The sequence below is a fragment of the Antennarius striatus genome, chromosome 22, assembly GCF_040054535.1.
Source record: "Antennarius striatus isolate MH-2024 chromosome 22, ASM4005453v1, whole genome shotgun sequence".
Classification (NCBI taxonomy): domain Eukaryota; kingdom Metazoa; phylum Chordata; class Actinopteri; order Lophiiformes; family Antennariidae; genus Antennarius; species Antennarius striatus.
The window spans coordinates 13,639,969-13,652,719 of NC_090797.1; the positions used below are offsets into that span (position 1 = coordinate 13,639,969).

The 12,751-nt window shown below is 44.8% G+C and overlaps 16 non-coding genes across 16 annotated transcripts; all 16 read left to right on the top strand.

Moving 5' to 3' along the window:
• The first annotated feature begins 892 nt into the window (after positions 1-892).
• Positions 893-963, top strand: trnag-gcc (transfer RNA glycine (anticodon GCC)). Its single transcript has one exon. It is a non-coding gene; the product is annotated as a tRNA-Gly (tRNA).
• Positions 964-1,377: 414 nt separating this feature from the next.
• Positions 1,378-1,460, top strand: trnal-cag (transfer RNA leucine (anticodon CAG)). Its single transcript has one exon. It is a non-coding gene; the product is annotated as a tRNA-Leu (tRNA).
• Positions 1,461-2,450: 990 nt separating this feature from the next.
• trnag-gcc (transfer RNA glycine (anticodon GCC)) lies at positions 2,451-2,521 on the top strand. Its single transcript has one exon. It is a non-coding gene; the product is annotated as a tRNA-Gly (tRNA).
• A 414-nt stretch (positions 2,522-2,935) lies between these two features.
• Positions 2,936-3,018, top strand: trnal-aag (transfer RNA leucine (anticodon AAG)). The gene has a single exon. It is a non-coding gene; the product is annotated as a tRNA-Leu (tRNA).
• A 1,002-nt stretch (positions 3,019-4,020) lies between these two features.
• On the top strand, positions 4,021-4,091 carry trnag-gcc (transfer RNA glycine (anticodon GCC)). The gene has a single exon. It is a non-coding gene; the product is annotated as a tRNA-Gly (tRNA).
• Positions 4,092-4,505: 414 nt separating this feature from the next.
• On the top strand, positions 4,506-4,588 carry trnal-aag (transfer RNA leucine (anticodon AAG)). The gene has a single exon. It is a non-coding gene; the product is annotated as a tRNA-Leu (tRNA).
• Positions 4,589-5,590: 1,002 nt separating this feature from the next.
• On the top strand, positions 5,591-5,661 carry trnag-gcc (transfer RNA glycine (anticodon GCC)). Its single transcript has one exon. It is a non-coding gene; the product is annotated as a tRNA-Gly (tRNA).
• Positions 5,662-6,075: 414 nt separating this feature from the next.
• Positions 6,076-6,158, top strand: trnal-cag (transfer RNA leucine (anticodon CAG)). The gene has a single exon. It is a non-coding gene; the product is annotated as a tRNA-Leu (tRNA).
• A 990-nt stretch (positions 6,159-7,148) lies between these two features.
• Positions 7,149-7,219, top strand: trnag-gcc (transfer RNA glycine (anticodon GCC)). Its single transcript has one exon. It is a non-coding gene; the product is annotated as a tRNA-Gly (tRNA).
• Positions 7,220-7,633: 414 nt separating this feature from the next.
• trnal-aag (transfer RNA leucine (anticodon AAG)) lies at positions 7,634-7,716 on the top strand. The gene has a single exon. It is a non-coding gene; the product is annotated as a tRNA-Leu (tRNA).
• Positions 7,717-8,718: 1,002 nt separating this feature from the next.
• On the top strand, positions 8,719-8,789 carry trnag-gcc (transfer RNA glycine (anticodon GCC)). The gene has a single exon. It is a non-coding gene; the product is annotated as a tRNA-Gly (tRNA).
• Positions 8,790-9,203: 414 nt separating this feature from the next.
• trnal-aag (transfer RNA leucine (anticodon AAG)) lies at positions 9,204-9,286 on the top strand. The gene has a single exon. It is a non-coding gene; the product is annotated as a tRNA-Leu (tRNA).
• Positions 9,287-10,288: 1,002 nt separating this feature from the next.
• trnag-gcc (transfer RNA glycine (anticodon GCC)) lies at positions 10,289-10,359 on the top strand. Its single transcript has one exon. It is a non-coding gene; the product is annotated as a tRNA-Gly (tRNA).
• Positions 10,360-10,773: 414 nt separating this feature from the next.
• trnal-cag (transfer RNA leucine (anticodon CAG)) lies at positions 10,774-10,856 on the top strand. The gene has a single exon. It is a non-coding gene; the product is annotated as a tRNA-Leu (tRNA).
• A 990-nt stretch (positions 10,857-11,846) lies between these two features.
• Positions 11,847-11,917, top strand: trnag-gcc (transfer RNA glycine (anticodon GCC)). The gene has a single exon. It is a non-coding gene; the product is annotated as a tRNA-Gly (tRNA).
• A 414-nt stretch (positions 11,918-12,331) lies between these two features.
• On the top strand, positions 12,332-12,414 carry trnal-cag (transfer RNA leucine (anticodon CAG)). Its single transcript has one exon. It is a non-coding gene; the product is annotated as a tRNA-Leu (tRNA).
• The last annotated feature ends 337 nt before the right edge of the window (positions 12,415-12,751 follow it).

Here is a 12,751-nt window from a genome sequence, read left to right on the forward strand (position 1 = left end):
AACCATTGAGTGAACTTGACTTGCAAGTACAGTACATCATGGTAGTAAGAGAGGAGGATGAAGCCATGCACCCATCGTGAGAGGCCTGGGAAACCACGGGCAGCGAATGTAGGGCCTTAATCAGCTCCCTTGCGTTGGGAGTTTTCCAATGAATCTTTTTTGTGAGGCTTTGACTATAGACGACGATGTCCCCGAGGTCTTTGCCACGTTACCCTGATAAACAATATGTTTGAACTATTTGCCACTGCAGTCTTCCGATGAGAGGTGAAGCTACCTGTCTTGATTTCACAAACAATCTGTGTCCCTGGGATGTTATTTTGACCCCCAATCTTGTGATTACAATGTTTTGCAGTTAATCTAACTTTGACATGCCCAACCGAGTGTTTTTGTCTTTCGCATGTCATTCACAAGATTTGCTCTTTTTTATTCCTGTCACGACAGTGGGCTGCGCTACCAGCTCGGCTAACTATCGGTTACCTCCTGGTTTATCAACTGTGGTCCCCTTGTTGGATCACCGCCAGACAGTTTTCAGTGCTTTCCATTAGGTCCAAGGCTCTCACCGTCAAAAACACAGCTATTGCATTGTCAAAGTTATGTTATTGTTCCTTTCCTATCGGCTCTGACACTTATTTGCAATTGCAGAGATAGCAGTCACCAATAGTCAAGCTACATTACAACGTCAACGTGAATAACGTCCCAAACATCTTATTCCAACTAAATGCAGTCAGAGTATTTTACTAAAACTTTGGATTGAGGACTAATCAGGTGATGATCAAACTCCAAAGATTTCAGTCTCTACAGACCATCAATTTCTATGCAAATGGTCATGACTATGTAGTTGTGGACTGATTTGGATGCGTTTTTGATTAGTCCATGTTATCAGGACTTTGAAGCATTGGTGGTTCAGTGGTAGAATTCTCGCCTGCCACGCGGGAGGCCTGGGTTCGATTCCCGGCCAATGCAAAAGGCCTTTTGACTTAATGGTGTGGGATTGAAAAATAGCTCAACAAGTTGTACTTTGAAGAAATGTGTTTGACGTGACCCATACCGGTACTTTAAACTTTGGCTTAGGTTGTCTCAAATTGTGGACGCAGCGCCGAAACCAACTGTCCAATACACCCAAGAGAAACATTGAGAGTCTCTCAATATGAATACTTGTCTGTACTGGTCCATCACGTGAAATGCTCCTTTGGAGAAACGGTGTGGTCCTGTGGTGCCATTAGGTGATTGTCATCGTCTCTTGCAGCAGAAACCCATGCCGTATGATGGAACAGTTGAATTTCAGACTGGTGACTTGCATTACAGCTTGAGGATTGTACATTTAAATTTACTATCGATGCGTCTTGGTTTGACGTAGGTGAACTTACACAGCAAGTCGTCAGGATGGCCGAGCGGTCTAAGGCGCTGCGTTCAGGTCGCAGTCTCCCCTGGAGGCGTGGGTTCAAATCCCACTTCTGACAACTGCAGCTTTTCTCCACTGCTCACAGGTCAAAATTACACACAGCATCATGTGGTTAAGCAGAATAGCTGTCCATTTTCACCCACCTGAGTTTCAGTAGGCCATTGAGTGAACTTGACTTGCAAGTACAGTACATCATGGCAGTAAGAGAGGAGGATGAAGCCATGCACCCATCGTGAGAGGGCTGGGAGACCACGGGCAGCCAATGTAGGGCCTTAACCAGCTCCCTTGCGTTGGGAGTTTTCCAAACAATCTTTTTTGTGAGGCTTTGACTATAGACGACGATGTCCCCGAGGTCTTTGCCACGTTACCCTGATAAACAATATGTTTGAACTATTTGCCACTGCAGTCTTCCGATGAGAGGTGAAGCTACCTGTCTTGATTTCACAAACAATCTGTGTCCCTGGGATGTTATTTTGACCCCCAATCTTGTGATTACAATGTTTTGCAGTTAATCTAACTTTGACATGCCCAACCGAGTGTTTTTGTCTTTCGCATGGCATTCACAAGATTTGCTCTTTTTTATTCCTGTCACGACAGTGGGCTGCGCTACCAGCTCGGCTAGCTATCGGTTACCTCCTGGTTTATCAACTGTGGTCCCCTTGTTGGATCATCGCCAGACAGTTTTCAGTGCTTTCCATTAGGTCCAAGGCTCTCACCGTCAAAAACACAGCTATTGCATTGTCAAAGTTATGTTATTGTTCCTTTCCTATCGGCTCTGACACTTATTTGCAATTGCAGAGATAGCAGTCACCAATAGTCAAGCTACATTACAACGTCAACATGAATAACGTCCCAAACATCTTATTCCAACTAAATGAAGTCAGAGTATTTTACTAAAACTTTGGATTGAGGACTAATCAGGTGATGATCAAACTCCAAAGATTTCAGTCTCTACAGACCATCAATTTCTATGCAAATGGTCATGACTATGTAGTTGTGGACTGATTTGGATGCGTTTTTAATTAGTCCATGTTATCAGGACTTTGAAGCATTGGTGGTTCAGTGGTAGAATTCTCGCCTGCCACGCGGGAGGCCCGGGTTCGATTCCCGGCCAATGCAAAAGGCCTTTTGACTTAATGGTGTGGGACTGAAAAATAGCTCAACAAGTTGTACTCTGAAGAAATGTGTTTGACGTGACCCATACTGGTACTTTAAACTTTGGCTTAGGTTGTCTCAAATTGTGGACGCAGCGCCAAAACCACCTATCCAATACACCCAAGAGAAACATTGAGAGTCTCTCAATATGCATACTCGTCTGTACTGGTCCATCACGTGAAATGCTCCTTTGGAGAAACGGTGTGGTCTTGTGGTGCCATTAGGTGATTGTCATCATCTCTTGCAGCAGAAACCCATGCCGTATGGTGGAACAGTTGAATTTCAGACTGGTGACTTGCATTACAGCTTGAGGATTGTGCATTTAAATTTACTATCAATGCGTCTTGGTTTGACGTAGGTGAACTTACCATGCAAGTCGTCAGGATGGCCGAGCGGTCTAAGGCGCTGCGTTAAGGTCGCAGTCTCCCCTGGAGGCGTGGGTTCAAATCCCACTTCTGACAACTGCAGCTTTTCTCCACTGCTCACAGGTCAAAATTACACACAGCATCATGTGGTTAAGCAGAATAGCTGTCCATTTTCACCCACCTGGGTTTCAGTAAGCCATAGAGCCAACCATTGAGTGAACTTGACTTGCAAGTACAGTACATCATGGCAGTAAGAGAGGAGGATGAAGCCATGCACCCATCGTGAGAGGCCTGGGAAACCACGGGCAGCAAATGTAGGGCCTTAATCAGCTCCCTTGCGTTGGGAGTTTTCCAATGAATCTTTTTTGTGAGGCTTTGACTATAGACGACGATGTCCCCGAGGTCTTTGCCACGTTACCCTGATAAACAATATGTTTGAACTATTTGCCACTGCAGTCTTCCGATGAGAGGTGAAGCTACCTGTCTTGATTTCACAAACAATCTGTGTCCCTGGGATGTTATTTTGACCCCCAATCTTGTGATTACAATGTTTTGCAGTTAATCTAACTTTGACATGCCCAACCGAGTGTTTTTGTCTTTCGCATGTCATTCACAAGATTTGCTCTTTTTTATTCCTGTCACGACAGTGGGCTGCGCTACCAGCTCGGCTAGCTATCGGTTACCTCCTGGTTTATCAACTGTGGTCCCCTTGTTGGATCACCGCCAGACAGTTTTCAGTGCTTTCCATTAGGTCCAAGGCTCTCACCGTCAAAAACACAGCTATTGCATTGTCAAAGTTATGTTATTGTTCCTTTCCTATCGGCTCTGACACTTATTTGCAATTGCAGAGATAGCAGTCACCAATAGTCAAGCTACATTACAACGTCAACGTGAATAACGTCCCAAACATCTTATTCCAACTAAATGCAGTCAGAGTATTTTACTAAAACTTTGGATTGAGGACTAATCAGGTGATGATCAAACTCCAAAGATTTCAGTCTCTACAGACCATCAATTTCTATGCAAATGGTCATGACTATGTAGTTGTGGACTGATTTGGATGCGTTTTTGATTAGTCCATGTTATCAGGACTTTGAAGCATTGGTGGTTCAGTGGTAGAATTCTCGCCTGCCACGCGGGAGGCCCGGGTTCGATTCCCGGCCAATGCAAAAGGCCTTTTGACTTAATGGTGTGGGATTGAAAAATAGCTCAACAAGTTGTACTTTGAAGAAATGTGTTTGACGTGACCCATACCGGTACTTTAAACTTTGGCTTAGGTTGTCTCAAATTGTGGACGCAGCGCCGAAACCAACTGTCCAATACACCCAAGAGAAACATTGAGAGTCTCTCAATATGAATACTTGTCTGTACTGGTCCATCACGTGAAATGCTCCTTTGGAGAAACGGTGTGGTCCTGTGGTGCCATTAGGTGATTATCATCGTCTCTTGCAGCAGAAACCCATGCCGTATGATGGAACAGTTGAATTTCAGACTGGTGACTTGCATTACAGCTTGAGGATTGTACATTTAAATTTACTATCGATGCGTCTTGGTTTGACGTAGGTGAACTTACACAGCAAGTCGTCAGGATGGCCGAGCGGTCTAAGGCGCTGCGTTAAGGTCGCAGTCTCCCCTGGAGGCGTGGGTTCAAATCCCACTTCAGACAACTGCAGCTTTTCTCCACTGCTCACAGGTCAAAATTACACACAGCATCATGTGGTTAAGCAGAATAGCTGTCCATTTTCACCCACCTGGGTTTCAGTAAGCCATAGAGCCAACCATTGAGTGAACTTGACTTGCAAGTACAGTACATCATGGCAGTAAGAGAGGAGGATGAAGCCATGCACCCATCGTGAGAGGCCTGGGAAACCACGGGCAGCCAATGTAGGGCCTTAATCAGCTCCCTTGCGTTGGGAGTTTTCCAATGAATCGTTTTTGTGAGGCTTTGACTATAGACGACGATGTCCCCGAGGTCTTTGCCACGTTACCCTGATAAACAATATGTTTGAACTATTTGCCACTGCAGTCTTCCGATGAGAGGTGAAGCTACCTGTCTTGATTTCACAAACAATCTGTGTCCCTGGGATGTTATTTTGACCCCCAATCTTGTGATTACAATGTTTTGCAGTTAATCTAACTTTGACATGCCCAACCGAGTGTTTTTGTCTTTCGCATGTCATTCACAAGATTTGCTCTTTTTTATTCCTGTCACGACAGTGGGCTGCGCTACCAGCTCGGCTAGCTATCGGTTACCTCCTGATTTATCAACTGTGGTCCCCTTGTTGGATCATCGCCAGACAGTTTTCAGTGCTTTCCATTAGGTCCAAGGCTCTCACCGTCAAAAACACAGCTATTGCATTGTCAAAGTTATGTTATTGTTCCTTTCCTATCGGCTCTGACACTTATTTGCAATGGCAGAGATAGCAGTCACCAATAGTCAAGCTACATTACAACGTCAACGTGAATAACGTCCCAAACATCTTATTCCAACTAAATGCAGTCAGAGTATTTTACTAAAACTTTGGATTGAGGACTAATCAGGTGATGATCAAACTCCAAAGATTTCAGTCTCTACAGACCATCAATTTCTATGCAAATGGTCATGAATATGTAGTTGTGGACTGATTTGGATGCGTTTTTGATTAGTCCATGTTATCAGGACTTTGAAGCATTGGTGGTTCAGTGGTAGAATTCTCGCCTGCCACGCGGGAGGTCTGGGTTCGATTCCCGGCCAATGCAAAAGGCCTTTTGACTTAATGGTGTGGGATTGAAAAATAGCTCAACAAGTTGTACTTTGAAGAAATGTGTTTGACGTGACCCATACCGGTACTTTAAACTTTGGCTTAGGTTGTCTCAAATTGTGGACGCAGCGCCGAAACCAACTGTCCAATACACCCAAGAGAAACATTGAGAGTCTCTCAATATGAATACTTGTCTGTACTGGTCCATCACGTGAAATGCTCCTTTGGAGAAACGGTGTGGTCTTGTGGTGCCATTAGGTGATTGTCATCGTCTCTTGCAGCAGAAACCCATGCCGTATGATGGAACAGTTGAATTTCAGACTGGTGACTTGCATTACAGCTTGAGGATTGTACATTTAAATTTACTATCGATGCGTCTTGGTTTGACGTAGGTGAACTTACACAGCAAGTCGTCAGGATGGCCGAGCGGTCTAAGGCGCTGCGTTCAGGTCGCAGTCTCCCCTGGAGGCGTGGGTTCAAATCCCACTTCTGACAACTGCAGCTTTTCTCCACTGCTCACAGGTCAAAATTACACACAGCATCATGTGGTTAAGCAGAATAGCTGTCCATTTTCACCCACCTGAGTTTCAGTAGGCCATTGAGTGAACTTGACTTGCAAGTACAGTACATCATGGCAGTAAGAGAGGAGGATGAAGCCATGCACCCATCGTGAGAGGCCTGGGAAACCACGGGCAGCGAATGTAGGGCCTTAATCAGCTCCCTTGCGTTGGGAGTTTTCCAATGAATCTTTTTTGTGAGGCTTTGACTATAGACGACGATGTCCCCGAGGTCTTTGCCACGTTACCCTGATAAACAATATGTTTGAACTATTTGCCACTGCAGTCTTCCGATGAGAGGTGAAGCTACCTGTCTTGATTTCACAAACAATCTGTGTCCCTGGGATGTTATTTTGACCCCCAATCTTGTGATTACAATGTTTTGCAGTTAATCTAACTTTGACATGCCCAACCGAGTGTTTTTGTCTTTCGCATGTCATTCACAAGATTTGCTCTTTTTTATTCCTGTCACGACAGTGGGCTGCGCTACCAGCTCGGCTAGCTATCGGTTACCTCCTGGTTTATCAACTGTGGTCCCCTTGTTGGATCACCGCCAGACAGTTTTCAGTGCTTTCCATTAGGTCCAAGGCTCTCACCGTCAAAAACACAGCTATTGCATTGTCAAAGTTATGTTATTGTTCCTTTCCTATCGGCTCTGACACTTATTTGCAATTGCAGAGATAGCAGTCACCAATAGTCAAGCTACATTACAACGTCAACATGAATAACGTCCCAAACATCTTATTCCAACTAAATGAAGTCAGAGTATTTTACTAAAACTTTGGATTGAGGACTAATCAGGTGATGATCAAACTCCAAAGATTTCAGTCTCTACAGACCATCAATTTCTATGCAAATGGTCATGACTATGTAGTTGTGGACTGATTTGGATGCGTTTTTAATTAGTCCATGTTATCAGGACTTTGAAGCATTGGTGGTTCAGTGGTAGAATTCTCGCCTGCCACGCGGGAGGCCCGGGTTCGATTCCCGGCCAATGCAAAAGGCCTTTTGACTTAATGGTGTGGGACTGAAAAATAGCTCAACAAGTTGTACTCTGAAGAAATGTGTTTGACGTGACCCATACTGGTACTTTAAACTTTGGCTTAGGTTGTCTCAAATTGTGGACGCAGCGCCAAAACCACCTATCCAATACACCCAAGAGAAACATTGAGAGTCTCTCAATATGCATACTCGTCTGTACTGGTCCATCACGTGAAATGCTCCTTTGGAGAAACGGTGTGGTCTTGTGGTGCCATTAGGTGATTGTCATCATCTCTTGCAGCAGAAACCCATGCCGTATGGTGGAACAGTTGAATTTCAGACTGGTGACTTGCATTACAGCTTGAGGATTGTGCATTTAAATTTACTATCAATGCGTCTTGGTTTGACGTAGGTGAACTTACCATGCAAGTCGTCAGGATGGCCGAGCGGTCTAAGGCGCTGCGTTAAGGTCGCAGTCTCCCCTGGAGGCGTGGGTTCAAATCCCACTTCTGACAACTGCAGCTTTTCTCCACTGCTCACAGGTCAAAATTACACACAGCATCATGTGGTTAAGCAGAATAGCTGTCCATTTTCACCCACCTGGGTTTCAGTAAGCCATAGAGCCAACCATTGAGTGAACTTGACTTGCAAGTACAGTACATCATGGCAGTAAGAGAGGAGGATGAAGCCATGCACCCATCGTGAGAGGCCTGGGAAACCACGGGCAGCAAATGTAGGGCCTTAATCAGCTCCCTTGCGTTGGGAGTTTTCCAATGAATCTTTTTTGTGAGGCTTTGACTATAGACGACGATGTCCCCGAGGTCTTTGCCACGTTACCCTGATAAACAATATGTTTGAACTATTTGCCACTGCAGTCTTCCGATGAGAGGTGAAGCTACCTGTCTTGATTTCACAAACAATCTGTGTCCCTGGGATGTTATTTTGACCCCCAATCTTGTGATTACAATGTTTTGCAGTTAATCTAACTTTGACATGCCCAACCGAGTGTTTTTGTCTTTCGCATGTCATTCACAAGATTTGCTCTTTTTTATTCCTGTCACGACAGTGGGCTGCGCTACCAGCTCGGCTAGCTATCGGTTACCTCCTGGTTTATCAACTGTGGTCCCCTTGTTGGATCACCGCCAGACAGTTTTCAGTGCTTTCCATTAGGTCCAAGGCTCTCACCGTCAAAAACACAGCTATTGCATTGTCAAAGTTATGTTATTGTTCCTTTCCTATCGGCTCTGACACTTATTTGCAATTGCAGAGATAGCAGTCACCAATAGTCAAGCTACATTACAACGTCAACGTGAATAACGTCCCAAACATCTTATTCCAACTAAATGCAGTCAGAGTATTTTACTAAAACTTTGGATTGAGGACTAATCAGGTGATGATCAAACTCCAAAGATTTCAGTCTCTACAGACCATCAATTTCTATGCAAATGGTCATGACTATGTAGTTGTGGACTGATTTGGATGCGTTTTTGATTAGTCCATGTTATCAGGACTTTGAAGCATTGGTGGTTCAGTGGTAGAATTCTCGCCTGCCACGCGGGAGGCCCGGGTTCGATTCCCGGCCAATGCAAAAGGCCTTTTGACTTAATGGTGTGGGATTGAAAAATAGCTCAACAAGTTGTACTTTGAAGAAATGTGTTTGACGTGACCCATACCGGTACTTTAAACTTTGGCTTAGGTTGTCTCAAATTGTGGACGCAGCGCCGAAACCAACTGTCCAATACACCCAAGAGAAACATTGAGAGTCTCTCAATATGAATACTTGTCTGTACTGGTCCATCACGTGAAATGCTCCTTTGGAGAAACGGTGTGGTCCTGTGGTGCCATTAGGTGATTATCATCGTCTCTTGCAGCAGAAACCCATGCCGTATGATGGAACAGTTGAATTTCAGACTGGTGACTTGCATTACAGCTTGAGGATTGTACATTTAAATTTACTATCGATGCGTCTTGGTTTGACGTAGGTGAACTTACACAGCAAGTCGTCAGGATGGCCGAGCGGTCTAAGGCGCTGCGTTAAGGTCGCAGTCTCCCCTGGAGGCGTGGGTTCAAATCCCACTTCAGACAACTGCAGCTTTTCTCCACTGCTCACAGGTCAAAATTACACACAGCATCATGTGGTTAAGCAGAATAGCTGTCCATTTTCACCCACCTGGGTTTCAGTAAGCCATAGAGCCAACCATTGAGTGAACTTGACTTGCAAGTACAGTACATCATGGCAGTAAGAGAGGAGGATGAAGCCATGCACCCATCGTGAGAGGCCTGGGAAACCACGGGCAGCCAATGTAGGGCCTTAATCAGCTCCCTTGCGTTGGGAGTTTTCCAATGAATCGTTTTTGTGAGGCTTTGACTATAGACGACGATGTCCCCGAGGTCTTTGCCACGTTACCCTGATAAACAATATGTTTGAACTATTTGCCACTGCAGTCTTCCGATGAGAGGTGAAGCTACCTGTCTTGATTTCACAAACAATCTGTGTCCCTGGGATGTTATTTTGACCCCCAATCTTGTGATTACAATGTTTTGCAGTTAATCTAACTTTGACATGCCCAACCGAGTGTTTTTGTCTTTCGCATGTCATTCACAAGATTTGCTCTTTTTTATTCCTGTCACGACAGTGGGCTGCGCTACCAGCTCGGCTAGCTATCGGTTACCTCCTGATTTATCAACTGTGGTCCCCTTGTTGGATCATCGCCAGACAGTTTTCAGTGCTTTCCATTAGGTCCAAGGCTCTCACCGTCAAAAACACAGCTATTGCATTGTCAAAGTTATGTTATTGTTCCTTTCCTATCGGCTCTGACACTTATTTGCAATGGCAGAGATAGCAGTCACCAATAGTCAAGCTACATTACAACGTCAACGTGAATAACGTCCCAAACATCTTATTCCAACTAAATGCAGTCAGAGTATTTTACTAAAACTTTGGATTGAGGACTAATCAGGTGATGATCAAACTCCAAAGATTTCAGTCTCTACAGACCATCAATTTCTATGCAAATGGTCATGAATATGTAGTTGTGGACTGATTTGGATGCGTTTTTGATTAGTCCATGTTATCAGGACTTTGAAGCATTGGTGGTTCAGTGGTAGAATTCTCGCCTGCCACGCGGGAGGTCTGGGTTCGATTCCCGGCCAATGCAAAAGTCCTTTTGACTTAATGGTGTGGGATTGAAAAATAGCTCAACAAGTTGTACTTTGAAGAAATGTGTTTGACGTGACCCATACCGGTACTTTAAACTTTGGCTTAGGTTGTCTCAAATTGTGGACGCAGCGCCGAAACCAACTGTCCAATACACCCAAGAGAAACATTGAGAGTCTCTCAATATGAATACTTGTCTGTACTGGTCCATCACGTGAAATGCTCCTTTGGAGAAACGGTGTGGTCCTGTGGTGCCATTAGGTGATTGTCATCGTCTCTTGCAGCAGAAACCCATGCCGTATGATGGAACAGTTGAATTTCAGACTGGTGACTTGCATTACAGCTTGAGGATTGTACATTTAAATTTACTATCGATGCGTCTTGGTTTGACGTAGGTGAACTTACACAGCAAGTCGTCAGGATGGCCGAGCGGTCTAAGGCGCTGCGTTCAGGTCGCAGTCTCCCCTGGAGGCGTGGGTTCAAATCCCACTTCTGACAACTGCAGCTTTTCTCCACTGCTCACAGGTCAAAATTACACACAGCATCATGTGGTTAAGCAGAATAGCTGTCCATTTTCACCCACCTGAGTTTCAGTAGGCCATTGAGTGAACTTGACTTGCAAGTACAGTACATCATGGCAGTAAGAGAGGAGGATGAAGCAATGCACCCATCGTGAGAGGGCTGGGAGACCACGGGCAGCCAATGTAGGGCCTTAACCAGCTCCCTTGCGTTGGGAGTTTTCCAATGAATCTTTTTTGTGAGGCTTTGACTATAGACGACGATGTCCCCGAGGTCTTTGCCACGTTACCCTGATAAACAATATGTTTGAACTATTTGCCACTTCAGTCTTCCGATGAGAGGTGAAGCTACCTGTCTTGATTTCACAAACATTCTGTGTCCCTGGGATGTTATTTTGACCCCCAGTCTTGTGATTACAATGTTTTGCAGTTAATCTAACTTTGACATGCCCAACCGAGTGTTTTTGTCTTTCGCATGTCATTCACAAGATTTGCTCTTTTTTATTCCTGTCACGACAGTGGGCTGCGCTACCAGCTCGGCTAGCTATCGGTTACCTCCTGGTTTATCAACTGTGGTCCCCTTGTTGGATCATCGCCAGACAGTTTTCAGTGCTTTCCATTAGGTCCAAGGCTCTCACCGTCAAAAACACAGCTATTGCATTGTCAAAGTTATGTTATTGTTCCTTTCCTATCGGCTCTGACACTTATTTGCAATTGCAGAGATAGCAGTCACCAATAGTCAAGCTACATTACAACGTCAACGTGAATAACGTCCCAAACATCTCAATCCAACTAAATGCAGTAAGAGTATTTTACTAAAACTTTGGATTGAGGACTAATCAGGGGATGATCAAACTCCAAAGATTTCAGTCTCTATAGACCATCAATTTCTTTGCAAATGGTCATGACTATGTAGTTGTGGACTGATTTGGATGCGTTTTTGATTAGTCCATGTTATCAGGACTTTGAAGCATTGGTGGTTCAGTGGTAGAATTCTTGCCTGCCACGCGGGAGGCCCGGGTTCGATTCCCGGCCAATGCAAAAGGCCTTTTGACTTAATGGTGTGGGACTGAAAAATAGCTCAACAAGTTGTACTCTGAAGAAATGTGTTTGACGTGACCCATACTGGTACTTTAAACTTTGGCTTAGGTTGTCTCAAATTGTGGACGCAGCGCCGAAACCAACTATCCAATATACCCAAGAGAAACATTGAGAGTCTCTCAACATGCATACTTGTCTGTACTGGTCCATCACGTGAAATGCTCCTTTGGAGAAACGGTGTGGTCCTGTGGTGCCATTAGGTGATTGTCATCGTCTCTTGCAGCAGAAACCCATGCCGTATGATGGAACAGTTGAATTTCAGACTGGTGACTTGCATTACAGCTTGAGGATTGTACATTTAAATTTACTATCGATGCGTCTTGGTTTGACGTAGGTGAACTTACACAGCAAGTCGTCAGGATGGCCGAGCGGTCTAAGGCGCTGCGTTCAGGTCGCAGTCTCCCCTGGAGGCGTGGGTTCAAATCCCACTTCTGACAACTGCAGCTTTTCTCCACTGCTCACAGGTCAAAATTACACACAGCATCATGTGGTTAAGCAGAATAGCTGTCCATTTTCACCCACCTGAGTTTCAGTAAGCCATAGAGCCAACCATTGAGTGAACTTGACTTGCAAGTACAGTACATCATGGCAGTAAGAGAGGAGGATGAAGCCATGCACCCATCGTGAGAGGCCTGGGAAACCACGGGCAGCCAATGTAGGGCCTTAATCAGCTCCCTTGCGTTGGGAGTTTTCCAATGAATCGTTTTTGTGAGGCTTTGACTATAGACGACGATGTCCCCGAGGTCTTTGCCACGTTACCCTGATAAACAATAT